The 25965-nt window shown below is 46.3% G+C and overlaps 1 protein-coding gene across 3 annotated transcripts in view; it reads left to right on the top strand.

The window, feature by feature from the left end:
* The window catches only part of RETREG3 (reticulophagy regulator family member 3), a 493168-nt gene that overhangs the window by 255228 nt on the left and 211975 nt on the right, over positions 1–25965 (top strand). The window lies entirely within an intron of this gene.

Here is a 25965-nt window from a genome sequence, read left to right as displayed (position 1 = left end):
CCCATGGCTCCAGGGGTGGCCGGTGGGCTTTTTTGTTCCAGGGTCCACATATGACTGGGCTGTTTTGTTGTCTCGCTCACAGTGAACCAGGCCGACGGCTACTCTAACTCGGTTGTAGGTCTGTCAGGGAACCACCAGCGGGTCCTAGCATGGACGGGCAAGTACAGTTCCTCCTGCCTTGGCGGGTTGGAACAGCTGGTCATTCCTGGGATTAGGGGGCTCTCCTATCCTCCCTTTCCCTGCTCTGTCACATTTCCCCTTCTGCTCTAAAGGGCTCGCTGCGACCGGGGCGGACCTGTGGGGGGACTGGGGTTTGAAGAGGGTGCTCTGTCTCGGAAGTCTCTCTACCTCGGCCTTTTCATCCACATTGCGGTGCTCCACCGCCATTTTGGCGGTGCCGACGCCATTTTTAGTATGCCTGCTGCTTCAATTTAATTTTCCCATTGGCGGCCATTTTGTCATGGCCACGATGTGGCGCAGGTTGATATTGTGGGCGGCCATTTTGTCGCAGTTGTGCCCTTTTTTTCTCTGAGGTGTTTGGCAGCCATTTTGGTGTGGGTTTTTGGCCTCTAGTGTTGGCTTCCTGAACGGCGCACAGCACAGATTCTCCTCATACACACGCTGTGTACAGAGGGCGGGCAGCGGCGCTGAGCAGTCTCTTGCTGGGTTGGGGAGTCCCCTGGGTAACTCAAACTGTCACTGAATGGGTTAAGAGACTGCACCAGACTGTGGAGGAGCATCAGCTCCCACTTAAGTGTGTAAGACTGGTCGACCAGTTGGTCCAGGGCCTTGTATATGTCTGGATGCCGCTGAAGTGCTGGTCCGCTGACCAAGCATCCAGAAAAACTTTCAAAGGTGGGAGACTTTTTGGTACCTCGCTGGATGACCTTATTAAGGATGTCACGGGAGGTAAGGGTACTCTCCCCCCTCAGTCCGGGTCCTTCCTCTCCCACGCAGAAGCGGTATTTTCATCAGTCAGGGCCCACGGGTAGACCCTCCCAGGCTGACAAAGGCTCGGCGGGGAGACAGAAGTGTCCCTGGGTGCGTTGGCCGAACAAGCCAGCCACCAAAACCGCCACCGCATGAAGTTTTTCCCCTGCCCAACTCAGGGGTGAGTGGACGGCTTCGCAGGTTCGCAGCTCGGTGGACCTCCCTGCTCTCTGACCAGTGGGTCTGCAAGGTGGTCACTTCGGGGTACAAGATAGTTTTATTCCTGTCCACCGAACAGATTCTTTCCCTCAAATCTCCCTCTCCTTCCGGCTCATCAGTCTGCCCTATTGGGGCAGTGCAAGACTTGCTGAGCGGGGTCGTTTTACCTGTTCCTCAGGATGAGAGGTTTCAGAGATTTTATTCCAATCTGTTTGTGGTCCCGAAGATGGATGGAGTCCATCTAATCTTGGACCTCAAAGCCCTGAATGCCTTTGTGTAAGTACGGAAGTTCTGTATGGAATCAATTCGGTCGGTGGTGGCTGTGCTCCATCCGGGGGACTTTCTTGCGTCCTTGGACATCAAGGACGCATACTTGCATGTCCCAATTTGTGCAGGACACCAGAGGTTTCTGCGTTTTGCGATCGGCAAAGACCACTATCAGTTTGTGGCTCTTCCCTTTGGCCTAGCGTCAGCACCAAGAGTCTTCACCAAGGTGCTCGCCCCGATTCTAGCTTTGCTGAGACAGCAAGGCATTGCCATCGTGGGTTACTTAGACAATCTTCTGAGAGCAGCTTCTGGCTCAGAATTAGAGGTAGATATGTCTATAGCCAGCCAGACCCTCTGAGAATTTGGTTGAGTGTTAAACATCCAGAAGTCGGTCCTGGTACCGACTCAGCATTTTGAATACCCGGGGTTGATTCTGGACTCCGCGGAGGCGAGAGTCTTCCTTCCCTTGGAGAAATTGCTGACTCTCCAGTCTGCGGTGAAGCTGTTGGCATCCCAAAAATGGTCAACCCTCTGTTTTTTTCATGCCAGTTTTGGGCCTCATGGTAGCCTACTTTGAGGCGGTACCGTATGCCTAATTCCATACTCGACTATTGCAGCGGGAGATCCTGTCCAAATGGAACAAATCCCCATTGTCTTTGGATCATTAGATTCAGGTAAGTCACCTAGTCAGGGCCTCTCTGACTTGGTTGCTGACATCCCCGGCATTTCAGTCCGGGAATTTGTTTCTCCCCTTCCAGTGGACGGTGGTTACGACGGACGCCAGCCTCACAGGCTGGGGGGGATTCTGGGGGCCCAGTCGGCCCAGGGTCGCTGGACTCTGGAAGAATCCTGTCTGACGATCAATGTCCTGGAACTTTGGGTGATCAGGCTGTGCCTCTCCTTGTGGTCGAGGAGGTTGCAGGGTCGCCCAATCAGGATCCAGTCTGGCAACGCCATGGCGGTGGCTTATGTCAACCATCAGGGGGGAACACAGAGCTTGGTTGTAGCGTCCGTGGTCGCTCACATTCTGCGGTGGGCACAAAGAAATGTGCCGGCTCTGTCGGCCGTCTACATTCCGGGCGTAGAAAACTGGCAGGCGGACTACCTAAGTCGCCAGATGCTGGACCTGGTGGGTCATTGCATCCGGAGGGGTTTCAACTCCTTTGCAGGAGGTGGGGCACACCGGACATGGATTTCCTGGGTACTCGCCTCAACTGCAAGGTGTTGAGGTTCGTGACCAGGTCCAGAGATCCCTGGGCAGGCGCGTCAGACGCGTTGGTGGCCCCGTGGGGTCAGTATCAGTTACTTTATGCCTTTCCCCCACTGAAGTTCCTTCCTCGTCTGCTCCGCAGAGTGGAGACCGAGGGGATCCCGATGATTCTAATCGCTCCAGATTGGCCCCTGCGTCCTTGGCACGCCGATCTTGTGCGCCTGGTGGCGGATGCACCCTGGTGGCTGCCATTGTGGGAGGGCCTTCTGTCTTAAAGCCCCATACTTCATCCTGCTTTACAGTCGCTTGATTTCACGTTATGGCTATTGAAAGCCAGGTGCTGAGGGACCGAGGTCTTTCCGACTCTGTCATCTCAACTATGTTGAGGGCACAAAAGTCTTCTTCCAGGAAGATCCCCACCATTGCACCTGGAAGGCCTACATCTCTATGTGCGAAGAGATGGGGTGGCGTCCACAGATGTACTCGGTGTCCAGGGTCCTGCTGTTTTTACAGCGCGAATTAGATCAGAAACTTGCCTTAAGCACCATTAAGGGGCAGATATCGGCCTTGGCTGTGTTCTTTCAACGGCCTTTGGTGGCCCATTCCCTGGTGGGTACGTTTGTGCAGGGGGTTCGTCATGTGCTTCCCCCTGTTAGACCACCTCTTCCTCCATGGGATTTGAATCTGGTGCTCTTGGTTCTTCAGGAACCTCACTTTGGAAATATCCTCTCTTGACACTATCTCAAAAGGTGGCCTTTTTAGTGGCAATTACGTCTGTCAGACATGTTTGAGTTGGCGGCCTTGTCTTGCAAGTCACCATACTTGGTTCTCCATAAGGATAAGGCGGTGCTGTGCCCGCAGCCTTCCTTGTTTCCGAAAGTTGTTTCGGCCTTTCACCTTAACGAGAACATTAAATATGAGCAATAGGGAAAATGGGATGTTGGCGGTGCTTAATAGAATGAATGATTAAGATAATTAAATTTTATAACAATTTATTAAAATATCAAAGTTTAGTTTTCATGCAGTACATAGTACACCATTTAAAAACAATTAATTTGTCAGAATTCGGATTTTGGGTTGCTGGAGTTCCCCAATATTGAGCTACTGGTCGATTTAGGATGTTGTTTGACCCAATATATTTCGCCGTAGTCGGCTTCTTCAGGGGTTCTACAAGCAACCAGAATTATATATCCAGCTCTGAACAAAAAATAAATAATAAAGAACAACATGTAAGAAATTTATACATCATAGTTTCATCCAGATATCAACATGTTACACATACAATATTTCCTTGAAGAGGATGTAAGCTGACCTGACATCTCGGATGAAGAGAAAGACTGACACCAATCCTGGAGAGTCCCACAGGACCCAAGGGACAGCTCGACCCAAACAGGGGGTGAGGACACCCTACACCGAAGTATCCATGCTGCGTGGGGGCATAGGCTGGACCATAGGGAAGGAATTAGGGACCAAGCTATAGGGAACACATAGCACCTAATGAGTATCATGTTCCATGTATATGGGGAAAAGGTTAATTACTGAAAAAAAGGGGAGAAATAGCACTTACTAGCATAAAACAAGGTTTTGACACACAGAAGGCAGTCAAGGAGCCTCGTCTTGTTAGGTACAAAGAAGGAGGAATGGCCTATTCAAACAGCCTTAAAAAAAAAGGAGACAGAAGAAAAAAAACAATATATATATGTATATATTTTTTATCAGAAATAAGCATGAAAGGAGAAAAAGGAAAAAAGAGTATTCTATTTAATATATCATATTAAGGTATGAGAATATATCACACCAATTACCACTAGGGGTCACTATGTTACTTGAATCATAAGGGCAAAAAGTTTGAAAAGACAGTACAGAAAAGCAGCCTCTGCTAGATTGGCAAAGACAAGAGCATTACTGAGCAAAAACAAAGTCCAGGCATGTAATCCCCAGCTTGTAAACCATAGATAGAGAAAAAGAAAGGTTCAGTAGTCACCTATATGAGTGCACGGCTCGTGTAGGCTCGGTAGCAGTTTGGAGCAGCAGACTGATGGACTGGGCTGGCTCCATTATATCCCCCCCCCCGCACGCCCGAGCATCTGACGTCATCGGGCGTGCGCGGACAATTACAGCAGACGAGCGCATGCGCCGAGTGCCGAGACACGCCGCCTAGCCTACAGTTCCCAGAACTCACCGCGTCGTCGCGTCATGACGCGAAAACCTGGGCGGAGATCATCATCCATAGTGATGTTGCTACCGGGGGTGGGTGCCAAAGCACAGAGGGCTGACAGGAAGGAGGGGCGAATCGGCCGATGACACACAGCGATGATGCGTCGCTGCAAACAATGGGCATTCAAAGTGAAGCCCTTGTGTGTCCATACGGCCAAGCCAAGAACGCCCCCTAAGAAACACACAGCAAAGGACAACATCGGGGCACGTCTGAGCTAATGTCCCCAGGTCCTGGGGAGCCAGGGAGATACGCAGTCCGAGGGATTACCCCAGTTAAACTGGATATCATAGGGTGTCAGCCACTTGTTCACCACAAGGTGGCAGGGCAGAAGAAACATCCTCTATCAAAGAAAAGGAAACAAATTATTAACATCACAGTGTCAACATTAATATATATTTCCAATACATTTAATCAGCATTATGTGTGCAAACACATAGATTCCAAGTTAATCTTTATTAGTACATATTCATTAAGAATTGCTTATACATTTATGTATTGTAACCAAGAAGACTAATTTGCCCCTGAAGGGATATAGGTAATGAAAGGGACAAAGATTGGGAAAAGTGAGGGGAAAAAAAGAGAAGAAAGAAAGGAGAGGGGGGGGGGAGATTAACACGACATGGGTAAAAAATAAATAAAACAAAACAAAAAAACAAGGGACAGGGGGAGAAATGAACAGACGAGCAAAAAAATGATATATAGTTAGTCACCTCCAATACCCGACCAGGCCAGAGTGACAATTGTACATAAGCATCACATCCCAGTTGGTACGCAGGGAATGGGAAAAAGGGGAAGAGGGAAATGAAAAAGGATAAGGGGATGGAAGGAGGAGGTGGAACAGTGACTCTAGAGGGTATCTGCATAGGTACAAATTGGATGGAATCAACCAACATATAGTGAAAAACAAGATCACAAAAACGATTTAAAACTTATATATTCGTTTAATCCCGGATACCGGGTAGCATTCAAAGATTGGATCCACTTGGTCTCCAATTGTAAAAGTGTACGATCAATGCCACCCCCTCTCACATGTTCCGGGACATGCTCAAGTGCGGTGAACTTGATCATCTCAAGCGCAAAATTGTGCTCCTTACCAACGTGTCGACCTATGGCCGTAGTCATCAGTCGCTTACGTAGGGGATCAACGTGATCTTTAATACGTATGTAGAAAGCTCTTTTTGTTTTTCCTACATAAAAACAGCCGCATAAACACTTGGCCAAATACACCACTCCGATGGTTTGACAAGTAACCCTGTGACGAACAGAGTGTGTCTTGCCATTAGGGAGGGGAGTTGTTGTACCACTCAAAATGAATTCACAGATACTGCATTTGTTGCAGGGAAAAGTTCCCAATTGGGATTTGGTTTGGTTACCGGGAGGGTTATAATGACTATGGACCAGTTGATCTCTCAGGGAGGGGGCACGACGGTAAGTAATGTCCGGGCGATTTTGGACATATTTAACCACAGTGCCATCGGCCAGGAGTAGTGGCCAAAAATGCTCCAGAATGCCTCTAAACTGGGAGTGGTGTTTAGAATACTGTGTAACAACACGGGTAGGTTGCAAGGTGTCTTTTGTTTTAGTAGAAAAGATCAGTTCCTGTCTGTTTTGTTGGGCAGCTCTATTATAGGCCTTTTTAAGGATCTTATGGCTATATCCTCTATCCCTGAGACGATGATATAGGTTTTTTGCAGCTATCTCATAGTCAGTTTTTTGTGCACAATTTCTTTTAAGTCGTATATACTGACTGTAGGGAATACTTTTAATAAGGGAATAGGGATGGCCACTAGAGGCATGGAGGATGGTATTGCCCGATGAGGGTTTCCGATATAGAGAGGAATAGATACAACCATCCAGATCAACATAAATTTTGAGGTCCAAAAAATTGATGCATTTCTGACTACATTCCATTGTAAATTTCAAATTATATGAATTGTCTGCTAAGACCCTCATAAATTCTTCAAGTTCATCTCTACTACCTGACCACAAAAGTAGGATGTCGTCGATGTACCTGTACCATGCAATAGCATGGGACAGGTACATCGAAAGATCATCTCTAGAAAAAAGTTCCTTTTCCCACCCCCCCAGGTACAGGTTGGCATACGATGGGGCACACTTAGTCCCCATCGCAACCCCCTGCACCTGGAGGTAGTGGGAGAGTCCAAACAAAAAAACATTACGAGTCAAGATGAATTTCAAAAGATCCAAAATGAAAATGTTATAGGGTTGGGCCTAAAGGCCCCTATCCTTCAAAATATTGCCAATAACCTCAATTCCTCTGTCGTGAGGAATCGCGTTGTACAAGCTTTCAACATCTATGGCTACTAGCCATGTATCTGGAGGGATAGAGATCCCTTCTATTGTTTGAAGCAGGTCGATTGTGTCTTTGATGTATGAGGTCAAAGAGGTTACATGTGGATGAAGATAGTGATCCACCATAGCACTTGCGTTTTCAGTAAGACCCATACATCCAGACACAATCGGTCTGCCTGGCGGGTTTGTCATCGATTTGTGCACCTTTGGAAGGGCGTACATGGTGGGAATCTTGGGTTCTTGTACATTGAGGTAGTTCCAGGTGTCCTTATTGATATTGTCGTGTTAATCTCCCTCCCCCCCCCCCCTCCACTTTTCCCAATCTTTGTCCCTTTCATTACCTATATCCCTTCAGGGGCAAATTAGTCTTCTTGGTTACAATACATAAATGTATAAGCAATTCTTAATGAATATGTACTAATAAAGATTAACTTGGAATCTATGTGCACACATAATGCTGATTAAATGTATTGGAAATATATATTAATGTTGACACTGTGATGTTAATAATTTGTTTCCTTTTCTTTGATAGAGGATGTTTCTTCTGCCCTGCCACCTTGTGGTGAACAAGTGGCTGACACCCTATGATATCCAGTTTAACTGGGGTAATCCCTCGGACTGCGTATCTCCCTGGCTCCCCAGGACCTGGGGACATTAGCTCAGACGTGCCCCGATGTTGTCCTTTGCTGTGTGTTTCTTAGGGGGCGTTCTTGGCTTGGCCGTATGGACACACAAGGGCTTCACTTTGAATGCCCATTGTTTGCAGCGACGCATCATCGCTGTGTGTCATCGGCCGATTCGCCCCTCCTTCCTGTCAGCCCTCTGTGCTTTGGCACCCACCCCCGGTAGCAACATCACTATGGATGATGATCTCCGCCCAGGTTTTCGCGTCATGACGCGACAACGCGGTGAGTTCTGGGAACTGTAGGCTAGGCGTCGTGTCTCGGCACTCGGCGCATGCGCTCGTCTGCTGTAATTGTCTATCTATGGTTTACAAGCTGGGGATTACATGCCTGGACTTTGTTTTGCTCAGTAATGCTCTTGTCTTTGCCAATCTAGCAGAGGCTGCTTTCTGTACTGTCTTTTCAAACTTTTTGCCCTTATGATTCAAGTAACATAGTGACCCCTAGTGGTAATTGGTGTGATATATTCTCATACCTTAAAGCGGAGTTCCGGCCACAAATTGAAAAATTTTTTTTTTTAAATATAAATACCCCTGTAATACACAAGCTGAATGTATTCTACTACAGTTAGTCTGTAAACTAAGGTCCGTTTTGTTAGGTTGTTACAGCATTTAGACACTTTATAAAATAGAAATTGACTGGGGCCATCTTAAAGCGGAGGTTCTGTGGGAAAACATTTATTTTTTTAAGACTAATCTGCTGCTGTTCCTATAGTACTTCGTTTACTCACATGTGCCGTTCTTGCAGCCGCCAGGATCCTCGTTTCCCAGAAAAGAATATTTTATAAAATAGTATGATGGACATTGCCATCTTAATTGTGGGCGCTCTGAAGCCCTCCTGTTCTTTCTTCCGGGATGCGTGAATGCTGATCTCCCAGCATTCACCGCGTAATCCCGCGCATGCGCAGTGTTGACGGCAAGCCGCGCCGTCAACACTGCTCAGTTGCCATCACAACAGCCTTAATTACAATGGGGAAGATGTATCCGCCCTTATCACATGACGCGAGTCATGTGACCCGCGTCACGTGACAGCCCAGCTAGCGCGATACTACACGCTTAGCTATTTCGGATGATGTGCTCTGATTGGCCTGCACGTCACTCCCTGGAGACATACAATCAGCTTCCACAATGCACAGAGCCGTCGGGGAATATAGCGACACGCCCATTCCCCGAGGGGATCAAAACCCGGAAGTAGAGGAGAGTAGAGGTAAGGGAGCATCGTGGAAAAAAAAATTCAACACTATCATGCTTAAATAGGGTTAAAGCTATGAATGCTGTAAACTTCATTTTGAGGGTGAACCTCCGCTTTAAGTGTGGGCATCATGAAGCCAGACTGTATGACTTCCTGGATTTTTGCCTCGCACATGCTCAGTGCTGTACAAGCAGTTTAATGGTTTCAGATCAGGTTTCAATAGCAACGGGAGTGTCAGAGAAAAAGTTACCGCCCCTTATCTATGCAAAGCAAACCTCTCCCCCCCCCCTCCTTCCAGGAACCAGTAAATATAATAAATAATTTGTTCCTGTGCAGATATATCTACATAACAAGATGATATATATCTCTTGTTATATATGTGGTGTGTATACATATACCAGACATGTGCACTGTCAATAAATTCATTTTGTTAGTGCGGTGATGTTAGTGCGGTGATGTTAGTGCTGTGATGTTAGTGCTGTGATGTTAGTGCTGTGATGTTAGTGCTGTGATGTTAGTGCGGTGATGTTAGTGCGGTGATGTTAGTGCGGTGATGTTAGTGCGGTGATGTTAGTGCGGTGATGTTAGTGCGGTGATGTTAGTGCGGTGATGTTAGTGCGGTGATGTTAGTGCGGTGATGTTAGTGCGGTGATGTTAGTGCGGTGATGTTAGTGCGGTGATGTTAGTGCGGTGATGTTAGTGCGGTGATGATAGTGCGGTGATGATAGTGCGGTGACGTTAGTGCGGCGACGTTAGTGCTGTGACGTTAGTGCTGTGACGTTAGTGCTGTGACGTTAGTGCTGTGACGTTAGTGCGGTGACGTTAGTGCGGTGGTGATGTTAGTGCGGTGACATTAGTGCTGTGACGTTAGTGCTGTGACGTTAGTGCTGTGACGTTAGTGCGGTGACGTTAGTGCGGTGACGTTAGTGCGGTGACGTTAGTGCGGTGATGTTAGTGCGGTGATGTTAGTGCGGTGACGTTAGTGCGGTGACGTTAGTGCGGTGACGTTAGTGCGGTGACGTTAGTGCGGTGACGTTAGTGCGGTGACGTTAGTGCGGTGACGTTAGTGCGGTGACGTTAGCGCGGTGACGTTAGCGCGGTGACGTTAGCGCGGTGACGTTAGCGCGGTGACGTTAGCGCGGCGACGTTAGCGCGGCGACGTTAGCGCGGCGACGTTAGCGCTGCGACGTTAGCGCTGCGACGTTAGTGCTGCGACGTTAGTGCTGCGACGTTAGTGCTGCGACGTTAGTGCTGCGATGTTAGTGCTGCGATGTTGGTGCGGTGACGTTAGTGCGGTGACGTCAGTGCGTGACATTGGTGCGGTGACAACATTAGTGCCCAGTGCAGAGTGGGGGGAGGTACAGATGATCAGGCATACAGAGCGGATCTCTGATTGGTCTGTATGTGAGTACAGTGATCATAGTACAGCCCCGCCTCCCTGCACTAGACTTGTAACACACAGTGCAGAGCTCTGTTTCTATGTACAGGGAGGCGGGGCTGTACAGGGAGGCGGGGCTGTACTATGCTCGGTGCTCTCACATACAGATCTATCAGACAGAGATTCGCTCTGTCTGCCTGATGATCTGTATCTCCGTGCATCGGAGACAGACTGCAGATGGGCGGGTGGTGGAGGGAGGAGGACGGGGGCGGCGGTGACGGACGGGTGGAGGAGCTAGGACGGGGGAGGAGTTGGAGAGGGAGAAGAGGAAGGACACCACCTATATGGGCGGCACTGCCCTCCCTGCCTCCCGCCCCCCGAGATGTTCATCCACGGCTGCGATGTTCAGCTTAGCCTGGGGATGATACCACACATATCCCAGGAGGCATAGCAGCGCTGGATGCGGCGGGGGGGGGGCCATTCCGCCGCGGCGGGGGAATAAGAGACTCACAGATAAAAACGTGAGTTTTTAAAAGACAAAAACAAAACATCCCAAATGTATTTAAGGGGGCAGTGTAAAAACGAATGCAAAGAAGTTGTAAAATAGGGTGGAACTCCGCTTTAATATGATATATTAAATAGAATACTCTTTTTTCCTTTTTCTCCTTTCATGCTCATTTCTGATAAAAAATGTATACATATATATATTGGTTTTTTTCTTCTGTGTCCTTTTTTTTTTTTTTAAGGCTGTTTGAATAGGCTATTCCTCCTTTTTTGTACCTAACAAGACGAGGCTCCTTGACTGCCTTCTGTGTGTCAAAACCTTGTTTTATGCTAGTAAGTGCTATTTCTCCCCTTTTTTTCAGTAATTAACCTTTTCCCCATATACATGGAACATGATACTCATTAGGTGCTATGTGTTCCCTATAGCTTGGTCCCTAATTCCTTCCCTATGGTCCAGCCTATGCCCCCACGCAGCACGGATACTTTGGTGTAGGGTGTCCTCACCCCCTGTTTGGGTTGAGCTGTCCCTTGGGTCCTGTGGGACTCTCCAGGATTGGTGTCAGTCTTTCTCTTCATCCGAGATGTCAGGTCAGCTTACATCCTCTTCAAGGAAATATTGTATGTGTAACATGTTGATATCTGGATGAAACTATGATGTATAAATTTCTTACATGTTGTTCTTTATTATTTATTTTTTGTTCAGAGCTGGATATATAATTCTGGTTGCTTGTAGAACCCCTGAAGAAGCCGACTACGGCGAAATATATTGGGTCAAACAACATCCTAAATCGACCAGTAGCTCAATATTGGGGAACTCCAGCAACCCAAAATCCGAATTCTGACAAATTAATTGTTTTTAAATGGTGTACTATGTACTGCATGAAAACTAAACTTTGATGTTTTAATAAATTGTTATAAAATTTAATTATCCTTCTATTAAGCACTGCCAACATCCCATTTTCCCTATTGCTCATATTTACTATACCTAGGGATGAGGTGCGACATATATATTTGTGCTTGATTGGATCACATTTCTCCTTTTCATCTGTTAACGAGAACATTGTTCTTCCATCCTTGTGTCCTCGACCAGCGCATCCTAAGGAGGTTGCGCTTCATACTTTAGACTTGTTACATGCCTTGCGGGTGTACCTGTCTTCTACGGCTCAGTTTCAGGGTTCGTCTGACTCGCTATTTGTGTCGGTGTCTGGTCCACAAAAGGGCCTGGCGGTCTCGTCGGCCACCATTTCTCCGTGGATCAGGCAGACCATCACACAGGCACTTTGTGCTTAAGGGGCGGGCAAATTCAACCAGGGCAATTGGTGCTTCCTGGGCTTTGCGACATTAAGCGTCTGTCTCACAGGTGTGCAAAGCGGCGACTTGGTCGTCCGTTCACACCTTTCCCAAATTTTACAAGGTTGATGTCAGTGCATCTTTAGATGCTTCCTTCGGCTGCAAGGTTTTGCAGGTGGCTGTTTAAAGTTGCACCTCTTCCGTTGAGGAGCTCTGCTTGTTTTGGGGTGAAGTATTTGTTTTTTATTGATACTGTTCCCATCCCTTGTTTTTTTGACACTGCACTGCACAGGATGGATTTAGGTGAAAAAACATTACAACCCCTTTGATGTTGTAGTGTACACATTTTAACAAATATACAAATATGGGAAGTCAGTTGACCAGACTCTCTACCAAAGGATTTAAAAAAAAAAAAAATGTATGTATGTATATATATATATATATATATATATATATATGTATATGTATATGTATATATATATATATATATATATATATATATATATATATATATATATATATATATATATATTCAGCATGAATGAGTATACCCCAACAGATCTGTCAGAAAACCTTTACTTTCCATTCAGAATAAATTTTTTATATGGGGCACTATACTACAAAATATTCCAACAAATGCGGGCCATTGATTGCAACCAAGATTTGTTAATTTGCACACACAAAGAATTTTTTCCTACCAAATTCATTTGGAAGACCATGTTGCAAAAATGAATACACCCCAATGAAAGTTGCAACACGACAGCCGTCCTACTTTGGATCCGACTTTGCCCTGCAACTTGAAGCCGACATATGTTCGACTTTCAATGAACAGGGATCCGACTTGGATCCCCGCCAATACCAGGCACTGTGTTTGATATGAATTTTGAGGGGAAACTCCATGCCAAATTTTTAATAAAAAAACAGCATGGGTTCCCCCTCCAATAGCATACCAGGCCCTTCGGTCTGGTATGGATTTTAAGGGGAACCCCTACTCCAGAAAAAAACGGCGTGGGAGTTCCCCCAAAATCCATACCGGACCCTTATGCGAGCACGCAGCCGGTCAGGAAAGGGGTAGGGATGAGCGAGTGCACCCCCCTCCCCTGAACCATACCAGGCCGCATGCCCTCAACATGGAGAGTGGGTGCTTTGGGGCAGGGGGGGCACCCTGCGGCCCCCCCACCCCAAAGCACCCTGTCCCCATGTTGATGGTCTGCTGGCGGGGTGCTTATCGCAATCCGGGAGCAGTGGCGGAACTACCGCCATAGCGACCCACGCGGCCGCTATGGGGCCCGCAGCCGAGGGGGGCCCGGCAGGGCCAGATTCCCGACAAGCCGCAGGGGCGGACTGACCATTCGGTCCGTCGGTCACTGCCCGAGTCGGCTCTGACTGCAGTCCCGACTCCCGACAGAGTCTCTCTCTCACATCGGTATAATCAGCGGCGGTGAGAGAGAGACTCTGTCATTATGCCGCGCTGGAGGGAGGAGGTGGGTGGAGCTGCGCCGCTGGTTGCCAACGCCTGTGCCGCTTGGCGTGTAGCAACCAGTGACGTCAGTCACGTCGGAGGCTGGAGCCTGGAGCCACTGCTGATGAGGAGGAGAGCCCCAGCAGAGCAGCTGCAGAGCCTTCTTCATTCTCCGCCCCGAGTGTGAGTGTTGACTCCACCCACCTCCTGCCTCCATCTTCTACACTGTCCACAGCATGGCCTGAAGACAGGAAGAAGCAGTGACTGTGTGTCACTGTCATCATACTGCCAGCTGCACTGCAGACAGTGATCTCCATTACTCCTGCATGGGAGCCCCCTCCCCCCCACCAGAGCACTCCAAAAAAAAGTGAGTAAAAGAATTATTGATTGTGTAAAATTGCGAAATATTGTGTGCCATACTGCCATTATTTATGAAAAACAAATGCTGCCTTTTTAGTTTTGTTCAATCTAAACCCCTTCACCTCCGGGAAGTTTTACCCCCGTGAACAGGCCATTTTTTGCGATACTGCGATGCGTTACTGTAACTGACTGACAATTGCGTGGCCGTGCAACGCTGTACCCAAGTAAAATGTATGTCCTTTTTTTCCACTAATAGCACTTTACGTGATATTTTATTTTTTGCAATATAAACAAACTGATAATTTTTTTTACTTTTTTCTATAAAAAAAAACCGTCTTCCTCAATTTAGGCCAATATATATTTTGCTACATATTTTTGGTAAAAAAAATCCCAATAAATGATGTATATTGATTGGTTTGCACCAAACTTATTGCATCTACAAAATAGGGGATATATTTATGGTATTTTTATTTATATTTTACTAGTAATGGCGGCCATCAGTAATTTTTTAGTGGGACTACAACATGATGGCGGACAGATCGGACACCTAACTGACACTTTTTGGGGACCAGTTACACTAATACAGTGATCAGTGCTAAAAAATATGCACTGTCACTTTACTGAAACTGGCTGGGAAGAGTTAACATCAAGGGTGATCAAAGAGTTAACTGTGTCCCTAGGGTGTGCTTGCTAACTGGGTGGGGATGGACTCACTAGATGAACAGAGTGATCCGTGTTCCTGGTTAGCAGGAACACAAGATCACTCTGTTCATCTCTGACAGAACAGCGATCTGCTTGTTTACATCAGCAGACCGCTGTTCTATCTCTGTGGGGAGAGATTGCAGGTGGCCGGCGGACATCACGTCTGCTGGACCCACTGATTGGCTCCCCCTCTGGCCAATCAGCACGTGTGCCTTTGCTGGCTATTGCACAATATGGCGTACAGGTACACCTTATTTTCTGGCAGTGCCCCTCCCGAGACTAGACTCTGGATCCACCCCTGCATCCACATTGACCTGCCTTGTGTGCAGCAGCAGGTCAGTGTGATAATGAAATCACTGCAGTTACTGTGTCTGTGCTGTTAAGGGCCATGCTGAGTGTTACTGCCTGGTTCCTTCCTTCTTGCCCTGTGCTGTGTGCCTATTTACCAGGTGGCAGGTCAGGGCAGGTGCTATTCACTAGTGCACACTGATATCTGGTACACTGAATGCCACTCAATGCACACAGTGTATAGATATCAGTGTTATATAGGGAATAGCACTTGGAGCAATTTGCCATGCGATTTGACATGTCAAATCACATGGTGGCAATGGCACTACCTGAATCAGTGCGATGCCCCATTTGTGGCACCGCACCGATTCCCAAAAGTAGTTTCTGTACAACTTTTAGTGACTTCTGGGTGCAATTTCCATAGACATGTGTGCAGCGACCCCCACAGATGTCTCTGAAATCGCCCGCCAAACTTGCACTGACTATATATATATATATATATATATATATATATATATATATATATATATATAGGAAATGTATACACTGAGTGCTTTTCCCCAAGTCCCCTTTCACACTGGGAAGTTTTTCATGCGCTTTTGGGATAAAAATAGCGCCTGTAAAACGTCTCCCCTGTAGTTTAAATGTCAAAGCCCGAGTACTTTCACACTGAGGCGATGCGCTGGCAGGACGTTAAAAAATTTCCTGCAAGCAGCATCTTTGGAGTGGTGCCCATTGAAATGTAGCGGCACTTTGCGGGTTGTTTTATCACTTTTTCAGACACTAGCGGGGGTTAAAAGCTTCCCACTATCGGCCGAATTCCTCCACAAAAATTACGGTAAAGCGCCTTACATTGGTGATCGGTGAGAAGAATGTCCCTTACATTGGTGATCAGTGGGAAGAATGTTCCTTACATTGGTGATCAGTGAGAAGAATGCTCCTTACATTGGTGATCAGTGAGAAGAATGTCCCTTACATTGGTGATCAGTGGGAAGAATGTTCCTTACATTGGTGATCAGTGAGAAGAATGCTCCTTACATTGGTGATCAGTGAGAAGAATGTCCCTTACATTGGTGATCAGTGAGAAGAATGTTCCTTACATTGGTGATCAGTGGGAAGAATGTTCCTTACATTGGTGATCAGTGAGAAGAATGTCCCTTACATTGGTGATCAGTGGGAAGAATGTTCCTTACATTGGTGATCAGTGAGAAGAATGCTCCTTACATTGGTGATCAGTGGGAAGAATGTTCCTTACATTGGTGATCAGTGAGAAGAATGTTCCTTACATTGGTGATCAGTGAGAAGAATGTTCCTTACATTGGTGATCAGTGAGAAGAATGTTCCTTACATTGGTGATCAGTGAGAAGAATGCTCCTTACATTGGTGATCAGTGGGAAGAATGCTCCTTACATTGGTGATCAGTGAGAAGAATGTTCCTTACATTGGTGATCAGTGAGAAGATTGTCTCTTACATTGGTGATCAGTGAGAAGAATGTTCCTTACATTGGTGATCAGTGGGAAGAATGCTCCTTACATTGGTGATCAGTGGGAAGAATGTTCCTTACATTGGTGATCAGTGAGAAGAATGTTCCTTACATTGGTGATCAGTGAGAAGAATGTTCCTTACATTGGTGATCAGTGAGAAGAATGTCCCTTACATTGGTGATCAGTGGGAAGAATGCTCCTTACATTGGTGATCAGTGGGAAGAATGTTTATTACAGGGATCCTCAAACTACGGCCCTCCAGCTATTGCGGAACTACACATCCCATGAGGCATTGTAAAACTCTGAAATTCACAGACATGACTAGGCATGATGGGAATTGTAGTTCCTGAACAACTGGAGGGCCAGAGTTTGAAGACCCCTGGTTTATTACATTGGTGATCAGTGGGAAGAATGCTCCTTACATTGGTGATCAGTGGGAAGAATGTTCCTTACATTGGTGATCAGTGAGAAGAATGTTCCTTACATTGGTGATCAGTGAGAAGAATGTTCCTTACATTGGTGATCAGTGAGAAGATTGTCTCTTACATTGGTGATCAGTGAGAAGAATGTTCCTTACATTGGTGATCAGTGGGAAGAATGTTCCTTACATTGGTGATCAGTGGGAAGAATGTTCCTTACATTGGTGATCAGTGAGAAGAATGTTCCTTACATTGGTGATCAGTGAGAAGAATGTCCCTTACATTGGTGATCAGTGGGAAGAATGTCCCTTACATTGGTGATCAGTGAGAAGAATGTCCCTTACATTGGTGATCAGTGAGAAGAATGCTCCTTACATTGGTGATCAGTGAGAAGAATGTCCCTTACATTGGTGATCAGTGAGAAGAATGTCCCTTACATTGGTGATCAGTGGGAAGAATGTTCCTTACATTGGTGATCAGTGGGAAGAATGTTCCTTACATTGGTGATCAGTGGGAAGAATGTTCCTTACATTGGTGATCAGTGAGAAGAATGTCCCTTACATTGGTGATCAGTGAGAAGAATGTCCCTTACATTGGTGATCAGTGGGAAGAATGAAGATTTTAATGCCAAGTTAAAGTGCATAGATTAGAATGTAAGACCTAATTTATTACTTCCCTTACAAGGTTGTCATCTTGTTAATCTTCCTCTTAAACCGCCTTGTTTGCCTTGTTTGCACTTTACAAATCGTGAGTATATGAGCCCATTCACACCTTGGCGTTTTGTCGCCTGTAGCGCGACGCGCACAAACGCCAGAGGGACCAAAATACATGTAAGGCTATGGGCATGGTTCACATCTGAACGCCGATGCGCCTAACGCGCATCGCATGTAGTCAATAAAAGTTCCGGACCCTTTTTTGTCGCGAATATCGCGCGATATGCGCGTATTTGAGCGTTTCCATTTCCCATAGAAAGTAATGGAAACGCTCGATTCAAGCGACTTGCGCGACAACGGGCGTTTGCTACGGGCGTTTCGTCAATAGAACTTGTCGCCCATGCAGAAAATTAAAAAAATCTACCAACATAGCAACAAGTGATGAAAAGATGATAGTTTTTCCTATTGGCTAAAAAAAAAACGTCAAAGTACAAAAACGTCGGACAACGCTGTATGCAAACGCGCATATTAGCATGAATACGCGCGACAAAACGCCGGAAAAAAACGCCGGAAAACGCCGCTATTGCCTACGCCTAGGTGTGAATGCAGCCTAAAAGAGTAAAAGTAGTGCACACAATACTTTGAATTTTGCATTTTATTTATTATATGGTTATTTACATTTTTGTTTTGCTGTTCAAAATTAATATAAGCTGTTGCTTGGGTACTGTGCCACATGAGTGTAGTAATGTGTTGTTCAATGGCATTAGTTCATTTTTTTTTTGGAGGGGGGGGGGCCCCATACAACATTTTGCTATGGGGCCCTGTGATTTCTAGTTACGCCCCTGTCCGGGAGCCCCCTTTACTCAGAGGACCTCCAGATCCCGGCCCCCCACCCTATGTGACTGAGTATGGGGTACATCATACCCCTACCCATTCACCTGGGGGGAAAAGGTGTCAAGAAAAAAAACACACTACACAGGTTTTTAAAGTAATTTATTAGGCAGCTCCGGGGGTCTTCTTCCGACTCCACTCTCTTCTCCTGCTCTCCGGTTCTTCTCCCGGGCTCCTCCGCTATCTTTTTCAAGCTCTTTTACCAGCGTTGGCCCGGTCTTCTCCGTCGTCTTCTGGGACTGTGATGTCATGAGGGGCGGGGTCACCAGGTGACATCAACCGGTGACCACGCCCCATGCCTATATAAATCGTTGCGCACCGCACACACGCCATTACAGGGGGAGAAAGTGTTGTGTCAACATCGGAAGAAAAGAAGAGGGAAGACGACGATGGAGAAGACTGGTAAAAGAGCTGGAAGAAGATAGCAGAGGAACCCGGGAGAAGGCACCAGAGAGCGGAGAGTCAGAATTAGACCCCGAAGTCCGAAGAAGACCCCAGAGCTGCCTAATAAATTACTTTAAAAACCTGTGGTGTTTTTTTTTTTTTTTTTTGTTTACTGACACCTTTTTCCCCCAGGTGAATGGGTAGGGGTACGAAGTACCCCATACTCATTCACAGAGGGTGGGGGGATCTGGGGGCCCCCTTATTATCGGGAAGAGGCCCTTGTCCTCATCAACATGGGGACAGAGTGCTTTGGGGTGGGGGGCCGCAGGGCGCCCCAAAGCACCCCCCCTGTTGAGGGCATGCAGCCTGGTACAGTTCAGGAGGGGGGGCGCTCGCTCTTTCCTAACAGGCCAGGCTGTGTGCTTGAATAAGGGTCTGGTGTGAATTTTGGGGGGACCCCCGCGCCGTTTTTTTTCGGCGTAGGGGGTTTCCCTTAAAATCTATACCAGACTGAAGGGCCTGGTATGCTCTTGGAGGGGGAACCCATGCCGGTTTTGTATTTATTTAAAATTTGACGTGGAGTTCCCCTTCAAGTCGCATGCCAAAGTCAGATCATGCAAGACGGCGTTCGGACTTCAATGATAGTCAACGGACTGAAGTAGGATCGAAGTCGGACCAAAGTAGTATAGGGAGCATTTTCAAAGTCGGACCGACATGTGTCAAACCAGTTAAGATGGCTCCTATAGGGCAACATTGATTTTTTTACACGTCATGCAACATGAGCTCCCAATGTCGAAGCGTTTGTCGTACCAGTGTGACCCCAGCCTTAGGGGCAAAGCTAAATTTTAGACAACAAAATCCTAATTACCAAGAATTTGGCTACAGGTGAGTCGAATTATTCATTAAACATGTGTTCAGCAGACAGTTGAGTATAAAAGGGTGTTGCTTAACAAAGATAACTGCTTCCCATTTCATGCTCTCAGCATATGTAATGAGCTAAACAAATGTTCTATAAAACAGTTCTGTCAAAATTGTGGATATTGATCTTGTGTACATGGATGAGAAATGTCGCAATGCCAGAGAAAAAAAATGTTCTTGACACAAAAAAGGTAAAGGCTACAATAAGATCAGCAAATCTTTACTTCTCAGTCAGAATACTGATAGGGTGTACGCATTTATGCTGAGCACTGTGTGTTTTTGTGTGCGTATATATGTGTGTGTGTGTGTGTGTGTGTGTGTAATATATATATATATATATATATATATATATATATATATATATATATATATACATACATACATACATACATACATACATACATACATACATACATACATACAGTGGAACCTTGGATTACAAGCATAATCCCTTCCAGGAGAATGCTTGTAATCCAAAGCACTCGCATATCAATGCGAGTTCCCCCATAGAAGTCGATGGAAACAAAGATAATTTATTCCACGCTGACTTCTATTGCATGCAATACCGCATGTGACCAGAGGTGACTCAGAAAGGCTTGGGAACTAAGTATTTCCGAAAAGGTCTGAGTCACCAGCGCCCCTGCACATCTGGCCAAAGTCAGGATTTTTTCTTTAAATGCTCGTATTGCAAAACATTTAGGGCCATTTCACACTGGTCCATTTTTGCAGCGTTTTCGCGGTAAAAATAGTGCTTTTAAAACGCCCATAAAACGCTCCCCATGCCCCCTCCATTGAAATGAATTAAAAACCGCTGTAAAAACGCGACAAAGACGGAGCGTTAAAATCGCGGTAAAACACCGCAATTTTACCGAGTTTTTACCGCGTTTTTAATTCATTTCAATGGAGAGGGGCATGGGGAGCGTTTTAATATTGCTATTTTTACCGCAAAAACGCACCAGTGTGAAAGGGCCCTTAACGTGCTACTCGCAGTCCGAGGTTCCACTGTGTGTGTGTGTGTGTGTGTGTGTGTGTGTATATATATATTTATACATAGTATCTCACAAAGGTGAGTACACCCCTCACACTTGTTTGTAAATATTTTATATCTTTTCATGTGACAGCACTGAAGTAATTACACTTTGCTACAATGTAAAGTAGTGCGTGTACAGCTTGTATAACAGTGCACATTTGCTGTCCCCACAAAGTAACACAACACCATTGATGTCTAAACTGCTTCTAAATCGCTGACAACAAAAGTGAGTAAACCCCTATGTGAAAATGTTCAAATTGCGCCCAATTAGCCATTTTTCCCTCCCTGGTGTCATGTGACTTGTTGGTGTTACAAGGTCTCAGGTGTGAATGGGGAGCAGGTGTTTTAAATTTTATGTTATTGCTTTCACTCTCTCATACTGGTCACTGGATGTTCAACATGGCACCTTATGGGAAAGAACTCTAAGGATCTGAAAAAAAGAATTGTTGCTCTACATAAGGATGACCTAGGCTATGATAAGATTGACAAGACCCTGAACTGAGCTGCAGCAAGGTGGCTAAGACCATACAGCAGTTTAACAGGACAGGTTCCACTCAAAACAGGCTTCACCATGGTCGACCAAAGAAGTTTAAGTGCACATGCTCAGTGTCATATGCAGAGGTTGCCTTTGGGAAATAGATGTATGAGTGCTGCCCGAATTGCTGCAGAAGTTGAAGGGGTGGGGGTCAGCCTGGCAATGCTCAGACCATACGCCACACACTGCATCAAAATTGGTCTATATGGCTGTCGTCCCAGAAGGAACCCTCTTCTAAAGTTGATGCACAAGAAAATCAGTTTGCTGAAGACAAGCAGACTAAGGACATGGATTACTGGAACCATGTCCTGTGCTCTGATGAGACCAAGATAAACTTATTTGGTTCAGATGGTGTCAAGTGTGTGTGGCAGCAACTAGGTGAGTAGTACAAAGACAAGTGTGTCTTGCCTACAGTCAAGCATGGTGGTGGGAGTGTCATGGTCTGGGGCTTCATCAGTGCTGCCAGGACACTGGGGAGCTACAGTTCATCAAGGGAACCATGAATGCCAGCATGTACTGTGACATACTGAAACATTCCCCTTCCTTCAGGGACTGCGCTGCAGGGCAGTATTCCAACATGATAAAGACCCCAAACACACCTCCAAGACGACCACTGCCTTGCTAAAAGAAGCTGAAGGTAAAGGGGATGGACATGCCAAGCATGTCTCCAGACCTAAACCCTATTGAGCATTTTCAGGGGAACCTCAAATAGAAGGTGGAAGAGCGCAAGGTCTCTAACATCCACCAGCTTCCGACGAGTGGAAGAGGACTCCAGTGGCAACCTGTGAAGCTCTGGTGAACTCCATGCTCAAGAGGGTTAAGGCAGTGCTGGAAAATAATGGTAGCCACACAAAATATTGACACTTTGGGCTCAATTTGGACATTTTCACTTATAAGCAATCTATATTACTTTCCCTGTTTCACGTTATAAATGAACCCCTTATGCCGCTTACACACGATCATTTTTCGGGTTGTAAAAAACTACTTTTTTCAGGCCCTAGAAAAAAACGTTTTTTTTTTCAACCCGATCATTAAAACGGCCTTGCATACACACGATCGTGAAAAAAAATGCTCTAGCAAAGCACGGTGACGTACAACACGTACGACGGCACTGTAAAGGGGAAGTTCCATTCGGATGACGCCACCCTTTGGGCTGCTTTAGCTGATTTTGTGTTAGTAAAAGACGATTTGCGCTTTTCTGTCTGTTACAGCGTAATGAATGTGCCATCTCCATTACGAACGCTAGTTTTACCAGAACAAGCGCTCCCGTCTCATAACTTGCTTCTGAGAATGCGCAGGTTTTTCACATCGTTAAAGCCCACACACGACAATTTTTTACAACCCGAAAAACGACAACGTTAAAAACGTTGTAAAAAAATTAGAGCACGTTCAAAAAAAAATTGCCCCGTTTTTCAGAACCCGAAAAATGCTCTGAGGCCCACGCACGATCGTTTTTAATGACGTTTAAAAAAAAAAAATGTTAGACAATGGTTGTTATAGTAGCGATGATCTGCTCTTTTTGTACTAGAAATGGCTTATTTTTGTTTTTTAACCCCCATGATGACAGGTGATACAAAAAAAGCATGCTGCTGCTACTAAACATCTAAGGCCTGGTTCACAGCTATGCCTTTTTTGGTTCTTTTTTTCAGAAACGTACTATAGTTCATTTAACATGGTTTTCTATGGGACATGTTCACATCTATGCTTTTTTTCAGCCACTGCATTTTTGAAATAGGTCAAAGACTTTATTCAACGCAAAACGGTGCTTTTTTTTTTTTTTGGTTCAATGCCGTTTGAAAATTTCACTTGCTTTTTACCATTCAGTTTTAAAATGAATGTAATATCTAAACGAAAATCACATACTGTCTGAAAATTCCTATTCTACTTCTTAAAATTTTCCCATCACTGTGGTGGAATACTAACATCGATTTGCCCCTCTAACATTCTTAAAATGTATATTTTTTTTTTTTTTAAGGAAGACATTGTTTTTGTATGACCAGCATAAATGACAGCAGGCATTTGCGCTGGTGCCCCCTAGTGCCTTGAGCACCCCCTAGTGTTAACCCCTTTCCTGCCAGTGACATTTATACAGTAATCTGTGGCTATTTTTTACCTCTGATCGCTGTATAAGTGTCAGTGGCCCCAAAAAAGTGTCAAAAATTATCTGATCTGTCCGCCGCAATGTCGCAGTTCCGCTAAAAATCAGATCAGTATAAATGTAGAAGTAGTGCTGCGCTGTGCATAAATAGGTGATAAAGTGCAAATATGCTCACGTGACAGGTACACTTGAAAGGCAATAAATTAATGGTCAACATAGCAACAATAAAATATAAATAATCAGCTGCTACAGTATAAACAATGGACTGATAAAGTGTCCAAATACTGTGAAAAGTGTACCACAAAATAGATGTGAGAATAAATTCATCATGTGACGTGCAACTATAAATAAATATATTCACACTAACATTCCATAAAATGAAATAAAAATGGATTTCTAAAAAAAAAAAAATTAAGTGCAGATAATGTCTATAAGGTGCAAGCTAGATGGATGGCTGTGTGTGCAGAGTGATCAGGGTGAAGGTGCTGGTGCTAGTAGTCAATCTCTGGTATGGAGTTCTACTGATAGGTGGTTGCTGGTTCTCCGTGCAACTTGGGGTATAGGTGTCCCCTTACCTTACCGCTGTAAGGTAACAGCATATGAGTGTGTCTTTGAATCTCCTGGTGGCTCCTGACGTCTCAGGCTCTGCTGGTATGTATCTTTGGCATCAAAGTCCCCTTTAAGTGTCCCTGGTGTATCTGTACCAGCCTCACATTGGGGCATGGGGGGATGTAAAGAGGGATGCTCGATAGTGTAGTATTTAAAACATTTATTGCAATCGGCAGCAATAATAAAAACAGGTACTCACAATGTGAAGTATCAGACAGGCATATCAAAAACAAGTCGCAAGGGGGCGTGGCCGGGATGTAGAGCGAGACGGACGTGCGTTGCCTGTGCTCCTGCCATCCGTGCTCTGAATCCGTCTCCATCCTTACCTTAGGGTGCCATCCTGCTCAGCAAGCTTCTTCCTCCTGTCCGGGGGACAGCCCCAGTCCTCCCGATGACTGGAAAGCGCGGCTCGGCCAAGAAGGCGGTGAGTTCTTCTGCCCGGCGCCCACCGCCAAGCGTGCGGCGGCCATCTTGCCGCCTTCACCATCCTTCCCGGCCTCGGTGGCAGCGCAAACGGAATCCTGGATGGCGGACCTCGAGTCGCTGGACCTGGAGGGACCGCAGATGGAAGAGAAGGACCCGCCGGGGATGCTGGGAGGTCGGTCCACCGCCGCGATCCTGGCGGCCATTGCGGACAGCAAGTCCTCCGTGGAGGGTAAGATTGACACCCTGGCCATAGAGTGTGGGCTGATAAGGCAGGACATGGACAAGTTTAGAGGCCGCCTGTCAGAGGCAGAACACCGCATATCCGTGGTAGAGGACACGGTGGCCTCCACCGCTCACTCGGTTGGGGAGCTGCAACAGCGGGTCAGGGTCCTATTGGCCCGTTCCGAGGACGCCGAAAATCGCCTCCGCCGCAACAATGTCAGGGTGGTTGGGCTCCCAGAGGGAGCCAACCCGGTGGAGTTTGCGGAGACATTCTTTAAAGAACTCCTGGGCCTGCGGAATCTGTCCCCTGTCTACGTAGTGGAGCTCGCTCACAGGGTCCCCACCGGCAAGAGGCCTGTGGGTGCATGGCCGCGTGCGTTCCTGGTCCGCCTCCTGAATTTCAGGGACCGGGACATGATCCTGGCAGAGGCCCGAAAACACCCGGAGCTGAAGCATGAAAATGCGGCGATCCATTTGTATCCTGACTTCTCCCAGGAGCTGCAGAAGAGGAGGCGCTCCTTTACGGATGTCCGTCGTCGCCTGCGGGAAAAAGGCCTGGTGTATAGCATGCTCTATCCTAGTCGCCTAAAGGTGATCCATAGGGGCTCTGCAAAATTTTTTGACTCTCCGGCGGAGGCGGTGGATTGGCTGGATTCGATGGCCTAGAGGCCTGTGGAGGCTGAGTGGCGGAGCAGTCGGCCTAGGGAAGAAAAGTTACTTACCTCATCACGTTGCCCTTGCTGGGAGCAGTGGTCCCTTGCTGCAGTACCTCATTACTGCACTCCGGTTGCTCTTGGCTGCTGAACTTAGTAGATCAATGATGGATGGACTATTCTGAGTGGTCAAGCATCCGTTCCTGACAGGAGCAACAGGTACTGTTAAGCACGGTTTGAAATTTCTCTGTTTCCCTGGAACCCCTCGGAACTTTTTTTTCCCCTTTATTTTCTCTCTTGGAGTGGATGAACTGTTGAGACGTTCCACACCTGATTTCTAAGTTTTTGGGTATAAAATTTCTCCGGCGGTAGTACCGTTTTTTTTAGTTTGGTTCGCCTGGAGCAAACAGGGCGTTGGGATTCTAATGATGTTTTTTTGCTTTAACTTTTTGTTGTTAATTTTTTTCCTTTTTTTCCCAGGCATTTTTTGCCTTTCCCCTGTCTTTCTATATGAGGCTTTGACTCTGTGCCTCCACCCCCTATTGGCCCTGGGGCCCCGCTCCAAATGTGCTACACTGTGCTATGTGCAATGCTCTAAGTGTCACACTCTGTTGAACTGCTGTGCTA

Source organism: Rana temporaria, chromosome 12, assembly GCF_905171775.1.
Source record: "Rana temporaria chromosome 12, aRanTem1.1, whole genome shotgun sequence".
In the NCBI taxonomy this organism is placed as follows: Eukaryota; Metazoa; Chordata; class Amphibia; order Anura; family Ranidae; genus Rana; species Rana temporaria.
Note: the sequence above shows the minus strand (reverse complement) of the source record. Positions and strands in the feature narration are given on the sequence as shown.